The sequence below is a fragment of the Narcine bancroftii genome, chromosome 9 (genome assembly GCF_036971445.1).
Source record: "Narcine bancroftii isolate sNarBan1 chromosome 9, sNarBan1.hap1, whole genome shotgun sequence".
Classification (NCBI taxonomy): Eukaryota; Metazoa; Chordata; class Chondrichthyes; order Torpediniformes; family Narcinidae; genus Narcine; species Narcine bancroftii.
Genome location: NC_091477.1, coordinates 58529392 through 58551391, shown reverse-complemented (window position 1 = coordinate 58551391; position 22000 = coordinate 58529392). Strand labels below are relative to the sequence as shown.

Sequence of the window (22000 nt, the reverse complement as noted above, 5' to 3'; positions counted from 1 at the left end):
CATACTCTGCTGAACCTGGCTACGCTACTGAACCTTTGTGCCCTGCTGAACCTGCATATCCTGCTGAACCCGCATACCATGCTGACACTGTGTCCCCTACTGACCCTGCGTGCCTGGCTGTGCCTGTGTACCCTGCTCATCCTACATGGCCTACTGAACTTGTATAACCTGAGCCTGACTTCCCTGTTGGGACTGCGTATGTTACTGAACATGCGTACCCTGCTGAACATGTGTACCTACTGAGTCTGCGAGGAATAGAAGGCCTGTGTACCCTGCTGAACACGCGTACCCTGAACCTGCGTACCTACTGAGCTGTATAAACTATGATCCTGCGCGTCCTGCTGAGCCTGAATACCCTGCTGAGTATGCGTAACCTGCTGAGCCTGCATCCCCTGCTGAAACTGCACACCCTGCTGAACCCGCGTACTTGCTGAACCTATGTGCCCTGCTGAACCTGCGTGCCCTGCTGAGCCTGAATTCCCTGCTGAGTGTGCATACACTGCTGAAACAACCTGTGTAGCCAGCAAAGCCTGTGATCCCTGCTGGGCCTGCGTACTCTGCTGAACCTGCTTATGCTGCTGAACCTGTGTGCCCTGCTGAACCTGCGTATCCTGCTGAACCCGCGTACCATGCTGAAACTGTGCCCTCTGCTGAGCCTGCATTCCATGCTGAGCCTGCATACACAGATGAACTAATGTGGCTTGCTAATCCTGCGTACATTTTGAGTCTGCGTGCATTAGTAGGTCTGTGTACACTGCTGAAAACGTGTTCCCTGAACCCGAGTACATGCAGAGCCTTTATAAACTACTGATCCATCGTTTCCTGCTGAGCCTGCATTCCCTGCTGAGCCTGCATTCCCTGCTGAACCAACGTGCCCTGCTGGCCCTGCGTACCCTATTGAATCTGCTTAAGCTGCTAAACCTGCGAACCATGCTGAAACTGTGCCCCCTGCTGAGCCTGCATTCCCTGCTGAGCCTGCATACACTGCTGAACGAATGAGGCATGCTGAAGCTGTGTATGTGCTGAGTCTGCGTGCATTAGTAGGTCTGTGTATGCTGCTGAAAACGTGTTCCCTGAACCCGCATACCTGCTGAGCCTTTATAAACTACTGATCCTGCGTTCCCTGCTTAGTCTGCATATCGTGCTGAGTATGAGTGACCTGCTGAGCCTGATTACCCTGCTGAACCTGAGTACGTTGCTGTACCTATGTGTCCTGCTGAACCTGCGTGCCCTGCTGAGCCTGCATTCCCTGCTGAGCCTGCATACCCTGCTGAGCCTGCATACCCTGCTGAACCAACGTGCCCTGCTCAACCTGCATGCCCTGCTGAAACTGCGTACCCTGCTGAAACTGCGTACCCTACTGAGCCTGCATAACCTGCTGAACCTGTGTGGCCTGCTCATCCTACGTGCCCTGCTGAACCTGGGCCCCCTGCTGAACCCTGCGGGCCCAGGTCAGCCTGTGTGCCCTGCTCATCCTACGTGGCCTACTGAACCTGTGTTACCCGAGCCTGCCTTCCCCGCTGGGACTGCGTACGTTGCTGAACCTGCGTACCCTGCTGAACCTGTGTACCTGCTGAGTCCGTGAGGAATATTAAGCCTGTGTACCTTGCTGAACACGTGTACCCTGAACCCGCGTACCTGCTGAGCCTGTACAAACTACTGATCCTGTGTGCCCTGCTAAGCCTGCATACCCTGCTGAGTATGCGTGAACTGCTGAGCCTGCATGCCCTGCTGAACCAATGTGCCCTGTTCAACCTGCATGCCCTGCTAAAACTGCGTGCCCTGCTGAGTCTGCATTCCGCGCTGAGTCTGCATTCCCTGCAGAATCAGTTTGCCCTCCTGAATATGCGTACCCTACTGAGCCTTCGTATCCTGCTGAACCTGTGTGGTCTGCTCATCCTATGAGTACACTGCTGTGCCTGTGTGACCTGCACGTAATATGTGACCTGCTCAACCTGTGTAACCTGAGCCTGCATACCCTACTGAACCTGCATGCCCTTCTGAACATGTGTATCCTGCTGAACCTGTGTCGCCTGCAAAGCCTGCATTCCCTGCTGGACGCGTACTCTGCTGAACCTCCTTACGCTGATGAACCTTTGTGCCCTGCTGAACACGCGTACCATGCAAAAACTGTGTCCCCTGCTGACCCTGCGTGCCCGGCTGAGCCTGTGTGCCCTGCTCATCCTACGTGGCTTACTGAACCTGTGTAACCTAAGCCTGCCTTCCCTGTTGGGACTGCGTACGTTGGTGAACCTGCTTATGCTGCTGAACCTGTGTGCCCTGCTGAAACTGCGTATCCTGCTGAACCCGCGTACCACGCTGAAACTGTGCCCCCTGCTGAGCCTGCATTCGCTGCTGAGCCTGCATACAACGCTGAACCTATGTGGCATGATGAACATGTGTATATGTTGAGTCTGCGTGCATTAGTAGGTCCGTGTACGCTTCTGAAAACGTGTACCCTGAACCCGCATACCTGCTGAGCCTTTATAAACTACTGATCATGCGTGCCCTGCTTAGTCTGCATATCCTGCTGAACCTGCGTGCCCTGGTGGCCCTGCATACACATTGAATCCGCTTACGCTGCTGAACCTGCGTGCCCTGCTGAGTATGTGTGACCTGCTGACTCTGCATACACATTGTATCCGCTTACGCTGCTGAACCTGCGCGCCCTGCTGAAACTGCGTGCCCTGCTGAGTCTGCATTCCCTGCTGAGTCTGAATGCCCTGCTGAAACAGTTTCCAGTGCTGAAACTGTGCACCCTGCTTAGCCTGCGTAACCTGCTGAACCTGTGTGGCCTGCTCATCCTACGTGCCCTGCAGAACCTGTGCCATCTACTGACTCTGCGTACCCTGCTGAGCCTGCGTAACCTGCTCTGCCTGTGTGACCTGCAAATAATATGGGACCTGGTGAACCTGTGTAACCTGAGCCTGCATACCCTACTGAACCTGCATGCCCTTCTGAACATGTGTATCTTGCTCAACCTGTGTAGCCTGCAAAGCCTGCGTTGCCTGCTGGACTTGCGTTCTCTGCTGAACCTGCTTACGCTGCTGAACCTTTGTGCCCTGCTGAACTGCGTATCCTGCTGAACTCGCGTACCATGCTTAAACTGTGTCCTCTGCTGACCCTGCGTGCCCGGCTGTGCCTGAGTGCCCTGCAAATCATATGTGGACTACTGAACCTGTGTAACCTGAGCCTGCCTGCCCTGTTGGGACAGCGTACGTTGCTGAACCTGCGTAACCTGCTGAACCTGTGTACCTGCTGAGTCAGCGAGCAATAGAAGGTCTGTGTACCCTGCTGAACACGTGTACCCTGAACCCGCGTACCTGCTGAGCCTGTATAAACTACTGATCCTGCGTGCCCTGATGAGCATGCATACCCTGCAGAGTATGCGACCTGCTGGGCCTGCATGCCCTGCTGAACCTGCGCACCCAGCTGAACCCGGGTAGCTTGCTGAACCTATGTGCTCTGCTGAACCTGCGTGCCCTGCTGAGCCTGAATTCCCTGCTGAGCCTGCATACCCTCCTGAACCAACGTGCCCTGCTCAACCTGCATGCCCTGCTGGCCCTGCGTACCCTATTGAATCTGCTTACGCTGCTGAATCTGCATGCCCTGTTGAACCTGTGTGGCCTGCTCATCCTATGTGCCCTGCTGAACCTGGGCCCCCTGCTGACTCTGCGTACCCTGCTGTGCCTGTGTGACCTGCACATAATATGTGACCTGCTGAACACCTGTGTAACCTGAGCCTGCATACCCTACTGAACCTGCATGCCCTTCTGAACATGTGTATCCTGCTGAGCCTGTGTTCCCTGCTGGGCCTGCATACTCTGCTGAACCTGCTTATGCTGCTGAACCCGCATACCCTGATTAACCTGTACCCTGCTGAACTTGTTTGCCCTGCTGAACCTGTTTAACCAGAACCTGCCTTCCCTGCTGGGCCTTGGTATGTTGCTGAACCTGCACATCCTGCCTAGCCTGCATACCCTTCTGAGCCTTTGTGCCCTGCTCATTCTACATGGCCTGCTGATGAACCTGTGTAACCTGAGCCTGCGTTCCCTGCTGCGCCTGTGTACGTTGCTGAACCTACGTACCTTTCTGAACATGCGTACCCCGCTGAACCTGCATGCCCTGCTGAACCTGTGTATACTGCTGAGCCTTTGTGCCCTGCTCATTCCACATGGCCTGGTGATGAACCTGTGTAACCTGACCCAGCACACCTGCTGAACCTTCATACCCTGCTGAACCCACGTACCCTGCTGAGCCTGCATACCCTGCTGAGTATGCGTGACCTGCTGAGCCTGCATTCCCTGCTGAACCTGCGTGTTCTGCTGAACCTGTGTAACCTGAGCCTGAGCACCCTGCTGAGTCTGCATTCCCTGCTGAGCCTACATGCCCTGCTGATTCTGAGTACATGCTGAGCGTGATGAATCCTTGATGAACCTGCGCACCCAGCTGATCCTGCACGCTCTGCTGAACCTACGCACCTTTCTGAACCTGGGTACCCTGCTGAACCTGCGTGTCCTGCTGAACCTGCCTACCCTGCTGAACCTGTGCGCACTGCTCATCCTATGTGCCCTGCTGAACCTGTGCCCCCTGCTGATTCTGCGTATCCTGCTGAGCCTGCGTGCCCTGCTGAACCTGCGTATCCTGCTGAGCCTCCATACCCTGCAGCGTTTGCTGCCCTGCTGAACCTGCGTGTCTGCTGAACCTTTGTAACCTAAGCCTGTGCGCCATGCTGTTCCTGCGTGCTCTGCCTAACCAGCGTGCCCTGCTGAGTCTGCATTCCCTGTTGAGCATACATGCCCTGCTGTTTCTGAGTACATGCTGAGCCTGAATACCTTGATGAACCTGCGCATCCAGCAGATCCTGCGCGCTCTGCTGAACCTGCATACCCTGCTGAACCCATGTACCCTACTGAACCTGTGCGCCCTGCTGAATCTGTTTGCCCTGCTGAACCTGCGTACCCTGCTGAGCTTGTGTGCCCTGTTCATCCTACGTGCCCTGCTGAACCTGTGTAACCTGAGCCTGCATGCCCTTCTGAACATGTGTATCCTGCTGAACCTGTATACCCTGCTGAGCCTACGATCCCTGCTGGGCCCGCATTCTCTGCTGGCCCAGCGTATCCTATTGAATCTGCTTACGCTGCTGAATCTGCATGCCCTGCAGAACCTGCGCGCCCTACGGAACCTGCGCTTCCTGCTGAACCTGCGTACGTGTCTGAACCTACGTACCTTTCTGAACCTGCGAACCCTGCTGTTCCTGCGTGCCCTGCTGAACCTGCGTGCCCTGCTGAACCTGCGTGCCCTGCTGAGACTACATGCCCTACTGTTTCTGAGTACATGCTGAGCCTGAGTACCTTGATGAACCTGCGCACCCAGCTGATCCTGCGCGCTCTGCTGAATGTGCATACCCTGCTGAACCCATGTACCCTACTGAACCTGTGCGCCCTGCTGAATCTGTTTGCCTTGCTGAACCTGTGTACCCTGCTGAACCCGCTTACCTGCTGAGCCTGCATAAACTACGATCCTGCACGCCCTGCTGAACCTGCGTACCTTGCTGAACCTGTGTACCCTGCTGAACCCGCTTACCTGCTGAGCCTGCATAAACTATGATCCTGCACGCCCTGCTGAACCTGCGTACCTTGATGAACCTGTGTACCCTGCTGAACCTATGTACCCTGCTAAGCCTACGTATCTTGCTGAGCCTGCATACCCTGCTGAACCTGTGTACCTGCTGAGTCTGCATGCCCTTCTGAGCCTGTGTGCCCTGCTGAACCCCATGTACCTTCTGAGCCCGCATAAACTACTGATCCTGTGTGCTCTGCTGAACCTGCGTACTTTGATGAACCAGGGTACCCTGCTGAACCTTTGTACCCTGCTAAGCCTGCGTACTTTGCTGAGCCTGCATACCCTACTGAACCTGTGTACCTGCTGAGTCTACATGCCCTACTGAGCTTGTGTGGCCTGCTGAACTTGTGTACCCTGCTGAGCCTTTGTTCCCTGCTGAGCCTGAGTACCTTGATGAACCTGCGTACCTTGATGAATATGCATACCTTGATGAACCTGCGTGCACTGCTGAACCTGCATGCCCTGCTGAACCTATGTACCCTGCTGAACCCGTGTACCCTGCTGAACCCATGTACCCTGCTGAACCTGCGTTGTCTGCTGAACCTTCCTACCCTGCTGAACCTGCGTACCATGCTGATCCTGTGTGTCCTGATGAATCTGCGTATCCTGCTGAACTTGTGCCCCCTGCTGACCCTGCATACCCTGCTGAGCCTGTGTGTCCTGCTGAACCCATGTACCCTGCTGAACCTGCGTGGTCTGCTGAACCTTCCTACCCTGCTGAACCTATGTACCTTGCTGAACCTGCGTGCCCAGCTGAACCTGCGTGCCTTGCTGAACCTGTGTAACCTGAGCCTGTGCAGCCTGCTGAACCTGTGTACCCTGCTGAATCCGCGTACCCTACTGAACCTCTGTACTTGCTGAGTCTGCGTGCCCTCTGAGCCTGTGTATCCTGCTGAACTTGTGTACCCTGCTGAGCCTGCGTACCTTGCTGAGCCTGCGTACCCTGCTGAACCTCCATGCATTGCTGATCCCGCGTGCTCTGTTGAACCTGCGTACCCTACTAAACCTGCATACCCTCTTGACCCTGTATACCCTTCTGAGCCTGCACGCCCTGCTGAATCTCCGCACCCTGCTGAACCTGCATGTCCTGCTGAACCTGCACACCCTGCTGAACCTGAGTACCCTGCTGAACCTGCGTGCCCTGTTGAGCCTACGTACCCTGTTGAGCCTGTGTACCCTGCTGAGCCTGTGTACCCTGCTGAGCCTGTGTACCTGCTGAACCTGCGTACCCTGCTGACCCTGTGTACCCTGTTGATCCTATGTACCTTGCTGGGTGATGTACAATGGTATCAATTTAGCATTATCTTCAATAGATGTCAGGAATGAAGTTCATCAAACAAATAATTTCACGATGTAGCTTCTGAATACAAGCAGAGACAAATTTCTCTTCCAGTGCAACTGATTTGCTGAATTAGACATCACGTCTCTAACTGTGTTTCTGAGTCTCCTTTTACAACAGACAGAAATGGATTTAAAAACGGTGGCACTGCCAGAGGTGCTGCAACGGCATGTTGTTACTGGTGTGGAATCTCGGGGTGTGGAGGCCCATGCTCCTCTGCAGGGTTCTACCCCCCAGTCCAGCTATCAACAGCTCCCTGCAGGTGGTCGCAGAGGCTGCGGGGCTCGATTTTGTTACTCTTTATCTCTCAGCGTAAGGGGTGCATTACAGTAGGCAGAGGAAATTTTGTGCAATATTACATTTTGTGTGTTATTACATGACAGTAAAGGAATTTTACATCTTATGGTAATGGTCATTCTTTAACTGAATTGGAAGCATGGTACAATGCAATTAATGACCTCATGCAGTACAACCATCATGAAAAACCTGAGTCTCATTGATAAACCATGCCACGAATAGGCATTCCAATTATTTTACACTCTTGCTTGTCCTTTCATTTAGTGACGGCTGATAAGACTGGATGAAGTTTAGGCAACAAACATTTCTCAAATAGAAAGAACCTTGACTTAAAATACGCTGACACTCAATCATGACACAGCCAGTAAGTGGGCAAAAAGTCAGAATGTACCGACAGGATGGCAATGATTGAGAATGCATTCTCGCAAATAATTGTGTTCATTCAGGCAGGGAGTTCTAATGCTGGAAATGGAACTCATTCCAACTGCACATCTTGCAGTCACTGTGGTTGGGCACTGCAAGAGCCCACAGGAAGAACTTCCAAAGAATTTTTAAGATATGTTCAATGCATTGGAAGGTTAGAATACAGCCAGAAGAACTTCTTCATCATGAAGAATGCAATATTTCTTTCAGCTACTAAACACAGGATCGCTGTCCCAGCCGATTCTGTTCTGCCCCAGACAACAATAGGCATTTCTACATTTACTAAATGTATTCCAGCATAAGCACTCATTAAGAAAATTCAGAAGTTCACATCTAATGAGAACACTGAAGAGCTTCTCAGTCCCACAAAACCATGACCTGTGGGTTCTGCAGCAGGATACAGTAATTGGGGTTTCACCACAATCACTGTGCCTAAAGTAATTAATTATCCAACGATGAAAAAAGCAGAACCAGAGAGCCTGATTTCCAAAAATAATGCATCTGAAGTCAAGGCACTGTTTAATATTTTCCCACAGCAACAGGGACTTAAAAAGAAACATCTGACTTCAGTGTTCCAGGCTGCATCCAGGGGAAGCTGCAAGTCACAGCATTGATGTACCCTTCAATAAAAGCCCAAACCTGCCACAGTTTCAGAACGTCGAGGATTCGGAAGAAATACAGCATGGAAGCAGGCGCTTCAGCCCTATAATCGAGTTGCCCATCTGTCTGTACTTGGGTCCACATCTCCATCACCCTTTCCTGTTCATGCGTCTGCCCATGTATCTTTTAAATATCATAACCGTACCTACCTCTACCACTTCCTCTGGCAGCAAGCCCAAGGTGTAGTCCAACACTGCAGCCCATATTAGAATTTAAACAGAAACATGAATCAAACCACTCTTCAAACGTGTGTCCCTTCAATGTTATAAAATGAGAAAATGGTCAGTCACAGTGAGCTTTTTTGTGAGATCTTCCTGCTACAGAAGATTGCTAGATTTGCCTGCTGCCTTTTCACCACAGACCAGAAACTAATTGTTATGGGAAATTTCAATGAGGCGATTCATGAGAGCAAGAGGTGAAATGGAAGGCTAGCTATAAAACCTGCTCAATGCCTTCAAGGCAATGGACTGCTCCAGTGGGAGATGCAAATAAAAAGCAAGTACTTTTAATCACACTTACACTCATTTTACTGCCTCATTAAATTTCATCTGGTATGTTAATGAATCTCAAAACATTCTACGATGACTATCAGGAAGTTCCCTGGTTGCCTTTTACAGAACAATGTGTGATTGTAAGTGGCAATGGTTAACATAGCGGTTAACATCTCACTATTACAGTGCCAGCAACGCAGGTTTAAATCTGCCGCAGTCTGCAAGGCATTTGTACTCTCTCCCTGTATCTGCATGTGTTTCCGCCCATATACGTACAGAGATTGTTGGTTAATTGGTCACGTAGGTGTAATTGGGTGGCACAGGCTCACAGGCTGGAAGAGCCTGTCTGCTAAAATCTAATAATAAAAACAGAAGTCTTTATCTATATGGCATTAAGGACTTTAACAATTTTTTTTTAAACTCAGAGACAAATCAACTGTTCCATGATCGTGAAATTTAAGTAATTAACTTCCTCTTGCCGTCCAGTTAACTGTTGTGTAAATGATGAGATGACATCAGATTTTAACCTCCTCAGTACATTTCAAAATGCTTCAGAGCCACTAAATTGAAGTCTCTCCCTCATCAAAAAAACACACACATGGCTGCCAATTCACTAACTTATCCAATGTTTAACAAAAACACTGAATGGATACATGGCTAGGAAGAGCTTAGAGGGACGTAGGCCAAACACAGGCACTTGGGACTGGAGCAGGTTCAGTCGCCAAGTTAGATAATGTGGGCCGAAGGGCCGGTTTCCATGCTGAATGGCTCTATCACTTTTTTTTTAAAACAATGGTAAACCTATACCTCCATATTCTAAGAATGGCATCATGAGATCGGGTGTGAAGCATTAATTCCTCAGTCCTGTTTTTAAAGTAAATGCTCGATTAAAGGAAAAATGAATAGTCTCAGATATATCTGACTTCTACCTTTTATAGATCATGGACTGACCTTTTGAACCATGGGCTGTCATTGTAGAAGGATTTCTGCTGACAACTCTGCAACTTGTGGTACAGCTGAGTGCTGACTCGCCAATTGCTTGGAACTTTCGAGAACAGAGGGAGAATCCAGCTGTGGAGCAGAAAGCGGCAGAGGGCAGTTGGAGAGCTGTGTGAAATGCACATGCCTCATAAATGTGGATTTGTAAGTTTACTGCCTCGCAACACCAGTCATTTCTCTCTCCAACATTCCATACCATGTCCTTTGTTATAAGTTAAAGAATTGGACATGGACATTGAACTTTGAGATTGATTTCTGTGGACTGTGTTTTTTGGACTGACTTATTTGACTGACTGACTTGGGGGTTTGGGGGGATTTTTCCTTTTTGGATCATTGGGCAGACTGTAATAGTCTGGGTTTTCCACACATTCTTCTTCTTTTCTTTTTCTTTCTTTGGCTTGGCTTCGCGGACGAAGATTTATGGAGGGGTAAAGTCCACGTCAACTGCAGGCTCGTTTGTGGCTGACAAGTCCGATATGGGACAGGCAGACACGGTTGCAGCGGTTGCAAGGGAAAATTGGATGGTTGGGGTTGGGTGTTGGGTTTTTCCTCCTTTGCCTTTTGTCAGTGAGGTGGGCTCTGCGGTCTTCTTCAAAGGAGGTTGCTGCCTGCCAAACTGTGAGGCGCCAAGGTGCACAGTTTGAGGCGAGATCAGCCCACTGGCAGTGGTCAATGTGGCAGGCACCAAGAGCTTTCTTTAGGCAGTCCTCGTACCTCTTCTTTGGTGCACCTCTGTCTCGGTGGCCAGTGGAGAGCTCGTCATATAACACGATCTTGGGAAGACGATGGTCCTCCATTCTGGAGACGTGATGTACCCAGCGCAGTTGGATCTTCAGCAGCGTGGATTCGATGCTGTCGGCCTCTGCCATCTCGAGTAGTTTGATGTTGGAGATGAAGTCGCTCCAATGAATGTTGAGGATGGAGCGAGACAACGCTGGTGGAAGCGTTCTAGGAGCTATAGGTGATGCCGGTAGAGGACCCATGGATTGGAGCCGAACAGGAGTGTGGGTTTTCCACACATACACTGTTTATAAATATATTACATCTGTATATTTTCTATATATACTTTTTGTGGGGTTAATTGTGTTAAGACGTTATATTGTTAATAATCATTAATAAATATAGTTAAAATTTAACCCTTTTGAATTGCGTCTTCTGTTGTTGCTGATTTGAGATGTAACAAAGCTACTGGAGTTAAGGTTCTATTCAATTTAAAAGGAGAAAAAATTAAGGAGTATCTGATACAAATAATATCTGCAACTCACATCAGCCTAGTACATCTAATATATTTTTAAGTCTTCAGTGGGGTCTATTCACTCATCTCCTTTTATCACCAACTTGCATTGGTGCTGTGGCCTGCAAAATACTGCACCTAATTTTCTCCAGTTTTGCCCAATATCCTGTCTTCTTCCTCCCATTAGGCCCTGCTGTCATCCACTCCCTCACTCTCCTCTGCCCTTGCAGCAACAAAACGAGGATCGAGTCCTTCTCAACCTCACTTTTCACCTCACCTCCCTGCACATCCAAAAGATCATTTCCTGCAGTTTCAGCCTTGAAAGAGGTTCCACCACCATATGTATTTTCCTCATCTCTCTTGCAGCATTTTGCAGGGACATTTTCTTCCACAAATTCCTGTTCCATTATTCTGTTCCCACCAACCTTCCAAGTACAACCAATGCAAATTTGTTTTACACCTTTTCACCTCCAACCAGCCAGGGGGCCAGAAATATTGTCCGCTGCATAAATGTTTCATTGGATGATCTCCACTAACAATGAGGAGATGAAATGCAGATTGTGTGACCACTCTGTGGGGCACCTGCCTTCTCTCAGTGGTGACCCCAAGCCTGCAATTTGAATTCTCTGCCCAACTCCTACTCTGTGGCCTCCTGCCCTGTCACAGCAGGGTCTAATGGACCTCATCTTCCATCTGGACACGTTGCAGTCTTCCAGGCTTAGTACTGAATTCAAAAACTTCAGGTATCTTAATTTCCCTGTCTTCATCCATCTGTGAGATTAGCTCTGCTTGCTTGTTTCATTTCTTTGTCCCTTCTGAGGGCAGAGGACATGCCCCACCTGACCCACCTGCCATGTTACACTTCTCTACAACTCACTTATTTTCTAATTGCTCCCTTTTGCTTGTTTACCAGTACAGGTATAGTTTTGTTATCATGGTCACCTCTGCGTTACCCCATCAGAAACACTGCCCTCTCCCACTCTCCTACCTCTCAACAACCTACTTTCTCTCCGTCTCAGTTCCGACAGTTGAAACGTTGAATCAATTTCTCTTCCCACAGAGGCAGCTTGACCTGCTAAGTCTTTCCTGTATTTTCAAACACCTGTCTTTTTAAAAATTTTCTACCTCAGTGTTATAAGGAAGATTTTGTTTGTCCTTACTCCCTCCTCACTATCAGCTCCAAAGTAAAGAACGTGGCCAATCAAAACCACAATCTTTATGTAACTCTAACTGTGGTCCGAATCTCAGCCACCTCTTCGGTGACTATGTCTGGTTGAAAGTTGAACCAAGATCTCCTGGCCAAAGGGCACATCTGACACTGATCACTGATCCAGTAACTGTAAACAATGGCATAATTGACAGAAGATCCAAACAGCATCATCAGCACCAGTAAATAGTCACTACACTCAGTGGGGGGGGGGGGATTTGGGGAGGGGGGGGCACTGCTCTCCCTGAGCACATTCTTCAATAAGTGGCGCCTTTTTGAAATGTGTGCTCACTGCTCAGTCTCCTGTGATGGAGTAGCTCTCTGCTTCGGTGCACTCCATCGGTGGGAGTCATCGGATACATATGTGCAGCCAGTTTGCCTGTGTTTCCCTGGTCCAAACCTAAAACCTCGCATCTCGTTGGCGCTTTACATTTTATCTGTGTAAGTCAGCAGCAGGAAGAAATGGAGCAGGGATGCGTAATGGTCACTGATAAAAGAAGCTCATGCTGCCACGCTCTCTGGAAAGAAACTTCACGTAGTAAATGCATTGGTACAAGAACCGTGGCTCATTGACTGATCCGGACAGAAGACTGGGACCCGTCGGTCTTGAAGTTTGCAGTGGACTGCAATTACTTTGAAGCCGCACGGCCTAAACTGTATTGCGATGCTGTTAGCGTTGATTGATCATGTGATGTAGTTTCCAGTAAATGCTTCACTATCGCCTGATCGGTCCATGGGCATCATTTCTCCTACCACCTCCCCACCCCTCAACCACCCACCTAACCCCTCACTACTAACTCCAAGTAAACAACAAAACGCACATCTGCTGGGGTCTGGTGCAGTGCACAAAAATGCTAGAGAAACTCAGTGGGTCAGCGTCTAGAAAAGTGAACCACTTGTGCAAATTTTCTTCCGGTGGCAAAAGTCTGTGCTGAATGGTTGTGCAAATGTAAACTTGAAATTGCTTCAAGATCATTTTGGTGCAGCCCAACTCTCAGGGCTAATAAAACTGTCGTGGCGTGTTTTAATCCAATACAAGTATGATTTCATTCTACAATCATATTTCGTTAAGATTTTATTCTCTACTTTGAACATTATTTTAGGTGACTCACCTTTTGTGCGCCCATTCCTTTCCTTTGCGCCCTAGTGGCAAAACACGGGTGTGCGCGCACACGTGCACAGCTTGGAGGGACCAGCGAGCAGGGTGCCTTTTTCATGTGCTTGCTCCCCTAACATTAGAACCTGGCTACGCCCCCGACTGCACTGGTCACTGGGCAAATCAAACTATAAATGGAAATTGTAAATGACATCGCCAGAGAGCTTTTAATTAGGACATTCCATTAAAAAAAGGCTTTCAGAAGAAATTAAAGCATAATTCCTCAGGGCATTCATGGCTAAATTACATCCTGAATCAGACAAAGAAAAAAATTTCTGTGGAATTTCACTCAGAATTTAATTAATAATTTACTCCTTCATTCGTGATCAATTGCAGATTTTTACCACAGCCATGAACAAAAATTATGCTCTTGTGGTTGAAATGAGTTTGTCTACAGAAGGAGGTATTTTAGAGAAGTACATTAACACACGTTCCTAAAGAAACTTCACAGCAATGAAAGTTTGCAGGGCAGCTTGTTTGGGATCAGTTCAACCAAGGATCACTCTTCTTGAAGACAATTAAAAATAATTATCTGAATGTTATTGACGGAGATGATCATAACTTGGCTTTATTACTTCCTGATCAAATAAGCGGTTTGCTTGGTTGTGTGCTTATGGTGTGAGCAAATTTTTCAGAAGACCATAAGGTATTGGAGCAGAAGTAGGCCATTCAGCCCATCAAGCCCACTCTGCTCTTCCATCATGACCTGATGCAACTCAGCCCTACTCCCTTGACTTCTCCCCATAACCTTTGATGCCCTGACAGTTCAGATCCCTATCAATCTCTGCCTTAAATACACAAAATGTCTTGGGCTCCACAGCTGCCCATGGTTGCAAATTCCAGAGGTTCACCACTCTCTGGCTTAAGAAGTTTCTCCCCATCTGTTTTAAATCCTGAAGTTGTTCCCTCTTGTCCATAGAAAACAACTTTGCCACATCCACTCTATCCAGCATTTCAACATTCAAAATTGTTCTATGAGGTCCCCTTCATTCTTCTGAACTCCAGGGAGAACAGTCCAATGTTCCTCTTTTGCTTATTCCTTTATTCTTGTGAATCTTCTCTGAACCGTCTCCAATGCTAGCACATCCCTAAGGAGCGCAAAACAGTACCCCATACTCCAGCAAGGTCTCACCATTGCTTTATAAAGCCACAAGATCACATGTATCTTATATCCTCTGGCTAAGAACGCCAACATTGCATTTGCCTTCTTCACCACTGACTCATCCTGGAAGCTAACCTTTCGGGAATCCTGCACAAGGACTCCCAAAGACCTTTGCGCCTCCAAATTCTGATTTACTCCCTATCCAAATCATAGTCTGCCTTTTTATTCCTTCTCCCACAGTGCGTGACCGTCCACTTTCCAACATACTATTTCATTTGCCACTTTATCCATTCTCCTCATTTATCTCAGTCCCTGCAGCCTCTCTACTTCCTCACTATCTGCCCCTAGCCACAAAGCCATTTATTCTGCAATCCAAATCATTAACATCCAACGTAAAAAGAAGCAGCCCCAACACCGACCCCTGTGGAACACCACTGGTTACCAGTAGCCCACCAGGACAGGATCCCTTTATTCCCACTCTCTGTTTCCTGCCAATGCTCTACCCATGGGCTCTTATCTCTCATTCCATCAGCCTCATGTGCAGCATCTTTCCAAAGGCCTCTTGAAAATCCAAATGTACAAAATCCACTGCATCTTCTTTGTGATGTCCTCAAAACATGTCGGCTGCCTCCCTCCCTTTGCAATTTTCCCGCTCTCCAGAACCATGCAAGAATCTAATGACTCTTGGAAGACCTTTACTAGTGCCTCCACAATCTCGATAGTTACTTCTTTCAGAGCCCAAAAGTGCATTCTATCTGGTCTGGGGGACTTATCTACTCTTAGACCATTTAGCTTCCTAAGCACCTCCTCCCTGGTGATCATGACTGCACTCACCTCTCTTTCTGACACCCTTCAAAGTCAGGTCCACTGCTCCTATCTTTTACAGTGCAGACTGATGACAGACTCATTCAGTTCCTCTGCCAACTCCTGGTCTCCCATTATAATTTCTCCAGCGTCATTTTTTCCATCATTCCAGTATCTACTTCTGCCTGTTTTAATATACTGAAAAAAACCTTTGGATTCCTTTTTCAAATTATTTGCACAATATATATGAACAAGACCCTGATCTCTTGTGCAGCACAAGTTTTCTTCAAAGTAACGAATACATGAGTAAACAAAGTATTTTTCATCCCCATTCATTTCTGACACCTTCAAATTAAAGCTGGAAGCAAATCCATTGATGTACCATCAATAATCACAAAAGGCTGGGGTTGTGAAACTATCAGGCTTTTATTAACTGGAACAACCATCAATCTCACTGACTGATCAAGGCAGAGTGAAATGGAAAGTATGCAAGGGGTTATGGATAGGATGGGTCTCGGGAGGTATGTCCAGCCAGCAGCAGCCAATCATGGCATAACAGTAGTTTCCCACGTTCACCCCTCACAGGTTAAATCTATCAGGGGATCTCCTCTGCTGCAGTGAGCGACGTGGCAATTGTTGGCGCCCTGAGCAGTTTGTTGAGGGGTGTGGAGCTGGTACATCATTGACAACAAAAGTGGCTAAGGACGGACAGCTGCAGGTTCCGGGACCCCTAAGGTTGAAGTGGGGGGAAGTGTCTGTTGAAAGTCAGTGGTGGTTGGAGAGATGCCCAGTGGTGTCAGGTCCTAAATTGAGGCAACTTGGAACACAGAGGGTTTGTGTGGAGAACCATATAACCATATAACCACTTACAGCACAGAACAGGCCAGTTCGGCCATACTAGTCCATGCTGTAGCAAATCCCCACCCTCCTAGTCCTACTGACCAGCACCCGGTCCATACCCCTCTACTCCCCTCCTATCCATGTAACGATCCAGTCTTTCCTTAAATGTAACCAATGATCCCACCTCGACCACGTCTGCCGGAAGCTCATTCCACATCCCCACCACCCTCTGCGTAAAGAAATTTCCCCTCATGTTCACCTTATAATTTTCCCCCTTCAATCTTAAACCATGCCCTCTAGTTTGAATCTCCCCCACTCTTAATTGAAAAAGACTATCCACGTTTACTCTGTCTGTCCCTTTTAAAATCTTAAAAACCTCTATCAAGTCCCCCCTCAATCTTCTAAGCTCCAGAGAAAAAAGCCCCAGTCTGCACAACCTTTCCCTGTAACTCAAACATTGAAATCCTGTCAACATTCTCGTGAACCTTCCTGCACTCTCTCTATTTTGTTTATATCTTTCCTATAATTTGGTGACCAAAACTGTACACAGTACTTCAAATTTGGCCTCACCAATGCCTTGTACAATTTCATCATAACCTCCCTACTCTTGAATTCAAGGTGGACCATTGCTACCAGCGGGTCAGCCTGACTTGCTTCCAGAGCAGGACTGGTCCTGGGGAGGTCAGCCAGGTGGGCAGACTTCCTAAGGAAAGCAAACATCCGTTCGTGAGACGTGTTGTTGGTGGCCGTACATAAAAGTGTGTCTGGGAGGACTTCCTGCCATTGGGAGACAGGGAGACCCCATGACCTCAGTGCCAGAAAGATGATCTTCTATACTGTGGCATTCTCCCTTTCCACTGGCCCATTACCCCTCGGATTATAGCTGTGGTCCTGCTCATGGAGATGCCCCTGGCCAGCAGATACTGCTGCAGCTCATCGCTCATGAATGAGGTCACTTGGTCACTGTGAATGAAGCCAGGGTACCCAAAAAAGCGTGGTTATTACAGAGGGCCTTGATAAGGCTTTGGTCATGTCTGGGCAGGGGATGGTGAAGGGGAAATGAGAGTATTTGTTGATAATGGTAAGGAAGTAGACATTCTGGTAGGAGGAGGGGAGGGGTCCCTTGAAATCAATGCTGAGGTGCTCAAAGGGGCGGGTAGCCTTAATCAGATGCACTTTGTCCAGCAGGTGGAATTGAGGTTTACACACGGCACAGACCTGGCAGTTTTTAGTCAATGTCCAGACTTCCTCAACAGAGTATGGCAGATTCCGAAGTTTGATAAAGTTGAAAAACCGAGTAACTCTGGGGTTGGGGGGTTGACCTTGAGGGTCGAGAGACCACACGTTGCCTGCAGGAGGCCGTCTGTGAACTGTTCATTACAGACGGTGAGGGGGATGAAGGGGCCCATCGAAGTGCAGAGTGACTTTCTGAAGTTGGCACTGGAAATCCAGCCCCAGTAGCAAAGGGGGCACAGAGCTGTGGCATAACAAGCAGTCTGAACTGTTTGTAAACTCCGCCTCTAACAGTCAGGGACACTATGCAGGACTCCAGGGTGGCTGCCGTGGTGGGCCATACTTTAATGGATGGTCATTTAGCTGTATCGGGGTGGATAAAAGCTTTCTGTACTCCCACTATCAAAAAAAGTTGAATTCGCGCCCGTTTACTTGGACGTCCATCATGAATCTGCCGAATTTGTGTGGGGCCTCCTGGTTTAGGGTGATGGAGGCCAGTACGGACTGATGGGTACTCATGAGATGGCTGCCCTCAGCCCCAAGGCAGCTGGCCTCAACCCCTTGTGGTGTTGAATGCCTAGGAAGACGGCATTTGGTGCACAGTTCAAAATGGTGGCCCGCTGGATTCGAACATAGCATCACTGGTGTGCAAGGAAGATGGTGCCGATCATGCTGCCTGGTGTGGCACTGCTAGACCACATGAATGGTTTGGAATGGCAAACTTTGGTGTAATTCCCCTTTTTCCAGAACCTGGAGCACCCTGCATCCTTGGCAGGGCAACATTTCATCGGGTATTAAACCTGCCTGCAGAAGAAACAATTGGAGAGATCTCCCGCAACGGCGGCCAAGTTAAGATCACTAGGGTAGTGGAACGGTGTAGGGGACCAGTCACTCAAGGGGTGGGATGATGCACCCTCCCAGGATAGCAGCGCCCATGGCAACCAAATGGCTGAGTAATCATTTGAGTTTTGGAGGGCCACCTCCAGTGTCTCTGTAAGTTCAACTGCCTTTTGTTCCAGTAGCCATTGCCATATGTACCCAGAGTGGATGCTGGCCATGTAAGCATCCTTGATGAGGTCCTCTGCATTCTAGGTGGCCGTCACAGCCTTACAGTCACACGCCCTACTCAGGTTCCGGAGGGCCCACAGGTACTCGGCACTCAACTCACCAGGTTGCTGTTTTCTGGTGGCCAGGAGATGCCTGGTGTAGACCTCATTAACCTTCCTGTGATATTGGGCCTTGAGGATCTCCATAGCTGCTTGATATGAGCTAGCATCACTGATCATCAGGAACACTTGGGGCCCAACCCGTGAGAGGAGTAGTCTCAGCCGGTTAGTGTCCGTGGTGATGGCAACTGCGGCCACTGCAGAAAGTTTTCAAAGCAGCATAGCCAAAGCTCCAACATATTCAGGGCGTCCAGCAACTGGGGGTCGATGTCAAGCTTCTCAGGTTTCAGGTACTGTTCCAAGGTTTTTTGAACGTTTTAGTTAATAAAATTGATGCATCATTAATAATCACAAAAGGCTGGAGTTGTGAAATTATCAGGCTTTTATTAACTAAAGACTGGAACTACCGTCTACCTCATTGACTGATCGAAGCAAAGAGAAAGGGGGAACATGCAAGGAGCAATGGGTAGGATTGGTGTCGGGAGGCATGTCCAGCCAGCAGCAGCCAATCATGGCACAACAGTGGTTTACCACATACAGGAATACAATATCCTCTTTCATTAACATCATCAATCAACTCATGATGAATGACCTTTTTGTCAGAAGAATATAATTAGTGGGATGAAAAAGATGGTAAATTTCAATTTAACACGGCAAAAAACTGAAGTGGTCCAAAAAATTACAACTCTGCACAAAGCCACATCTAAGAAAAATCTAATCACCATAAAGGAGGCATTACTGTTTAAAGTACTGATTTTTAGTAGGCTCGTGAAATAGATTGCACTGAACCAAAACTCTTCTGATTGAAAAGCAAACTCAAAAGTAATTGACTCAATAGCATTTGACAAATGACACAGATCCTCAAAATCAAAGTTTTGGCCAGAAACCACAATTCCATATCATCCTAAACAAAAATTAAAAGCAATAACGTGTACCTGTTGCTCCAGGCAGTCCATGTGTTTGTTTTAGATATACAGCACAGTAACAGGCCATTTCGGCCCATGAGTCCATGATGTCCAATTACCCCCAATTAACCTACAACCCCCAGTACGTTTCAAACAGTGGGAGGCCCTGGGGGAAACGCCCGCATACATGGGGAGAATGTACAAACTCCTTACAGACAGTGCAGGATGTGAAACCTGGTCCTGATCGCTGTCAATATAACAGCTTTATGCCAACCACTACAGCAACCATGCCATCCCACGGTAAATGACCATGTTCTGCAGCCGATGTTAATTATTCAGCATATTGTGGGGAAGACAAAGATGCCACTTTATACAAAGGGCTCGCTTAACATAAGAGACTGATTTATCAACTTTTGAGGGTGAAGTCTGAAGATTGGAGAAAGGAGCTCATGGTATAACAACCCTGAAAGTGTTGTGCCCCCACACGCTCGCAGCCATCACTCGCCATCAAACCCGTCCCCGCCCATGCCACTAGACATTTGATAGTGTCAAGCGCCACCAGCTTGACACACGTTAGTGACTTGCCACACAATAAAAGCAGCGCTTTCGGCTGGCACATCAGAGGGAGGAAGGAAGTTTATGTCTATTTGACAGGTAGACCAGCACCCCGCCCCCAGCTGAGTGAGTTTATGACAGCTGGACTGTGCCCCCCGGTTATCCTAATGCCCCCTCTCCCCCATTAACTCTCATATAATAGGAAACATACTAACGTACGTAGAGCATTGGCTGATTGGCAGGAATACAAGGGATCATATTCTGGTTGGCTGTGATTATTTAACATAACTGCATAGGCACGATATAATATATCAGCATGGATGCTGACTTATAGGATGCTACGTTCCTCCCTTCTATAACTCTTAAGTCATGTGTCTTCAAGAAAACATTTTTCAACTTGGTAAAATGGTACAAAATAGATATTGTACCTTTTTAACAATATAACATAACATAACATAACAATTACAGCAGGGAAACAGGCCATTAGGCCCTTCTAGTCCACACCGAACCAAACACCCCTTTCTAGTCCCACCTCCCTGCACAATGCCCATAACCCTCCATCTTCTTCTCATCCATATACCTGTCCAACCTTTTCTTAAATAATACAATTGACTCCGCCGCCACTATTTCTCCCGGAAGCTCATTCCACATGGCTACCACTCTCTGAGTAAAGAAGTTCCCCCTCATGTTATCTCTAAACCTCTGCCCCTTAATTCTTAACTCATGTCCTCTTGTTTTAATCTTTCCTCCTCTTAACGGAAATAGTCTATCCACATCCACTCTGTCTATCCCTTTCATAATCTTAAATACTTCTATCAAATCCCCTCTCAACCTTCTACGCTCCAAAGAATAAAGACCTAATCTGTCCAATCTCTCCCTATACTCTAGATGCTTAAACCCAGGTAACATTCTGGTAAACCTTCTCTGCACTCTCTCCACTCTGTTTATATCCTTCCTATAATTAGGCGACCAGAACTGCACACAGAACTCCAAATTAGGCCGCACCAACGTCTTATACAATCTCAACATCACCTCCCAACTCCTATATTCCATGCAATGATTGATAAAGGCCAGCATACTAAAAGCCTTCTTCACCACCCTATTCACGTGAGTTTCTACCTTCAGGGAACGATGTACCGTTACTCCTAAATCTTTCTGCTCTTCTGTATTCATCAATGCTCTCCCATTTACCACGTATGTCCTGTTCTGATTCTTCTTACCAAAATGAAGCACCTCACACTTATCAGCATTAAATTCCATCTGCCATTTTTCAGCCCACTTTTCTAAGCAGCCCAAATCCCTCTGCAATCCTTGAAAACCTTCTTCATTATCCACTATTCCACCTATCTTAGTATAATCTGCATATTTACTAATCCAATTCACCACCCCATCATCTAGATCATTAATGTAAATATCAAAGATTTAGTTTCTGCTGCTTCAATTCCAAATCAATTACTCAATGACCAAGTATTATTGGTTATTTAAGTACATTTGTATTTTATGAGGGAGTGTACCAGGTCATTTCAGACCAACTTTAAAACTGGAATTATGACATGACAGAGCAGACTTTACACAATCATTACACAGACTTATACAATAACATGAGCTTAAAGTTCATAGCGTTTTGGAGGTCGATCGACTCTGCCTGACTGTGTAACTATGAGTGGGGTTTCTTTGTCGATTTGGCCTGGGAGTGATTGGTCACTAAGATCAGAATTAGGAGTTGAGTGTGAACTGAGTGTCGGGGCTGCATCATCACCTAAAGCCACAAGTGTATGTGGTTCAGATGGGTCATCTGCAGATTCATTACTCCTACAGTCATTTAGGATCAGTTGATCCACATCTAGAGACCTAGTCATCTGGGATCAGATGATTCACATCTAGATACCTACAGTCATCTGGGATCAGATGATCTGCATGAACAACCCTTCTATTGTTTCATGGTACTCTAACCAAATATGTGAG

The 22000-nt window shown here is 47.8% G+C and overlaps 1 protein-coding gene across 7 annotated transcripts in view; it reads right to left on the bottom strand.

Moving 5' to 3' along the window:
- n4bp3 (NEDD4 binding protein 3) overlaps positions 1 to 22000 on the bottom strand; it is a 224987-nt gene that overhangs the window by 109438 nt on the left and 93549 nt on the right. Inside the window, exon 3 of one of the 7 annotated variants that reach the window (XM_069899259.1) lies at positions 9786 to 9905. The exons of the other annotated variants lie outside the window; for them this stretch is intronic. The gene's annotated coding sequence lies outside the window, so the exon portion shown is untranslated. The remainder of the gene's footprint in view (positions 1 to 9785; positions 9906 to 22000) is intronic. 7 annotated transcript variants of the gene reach the window in all.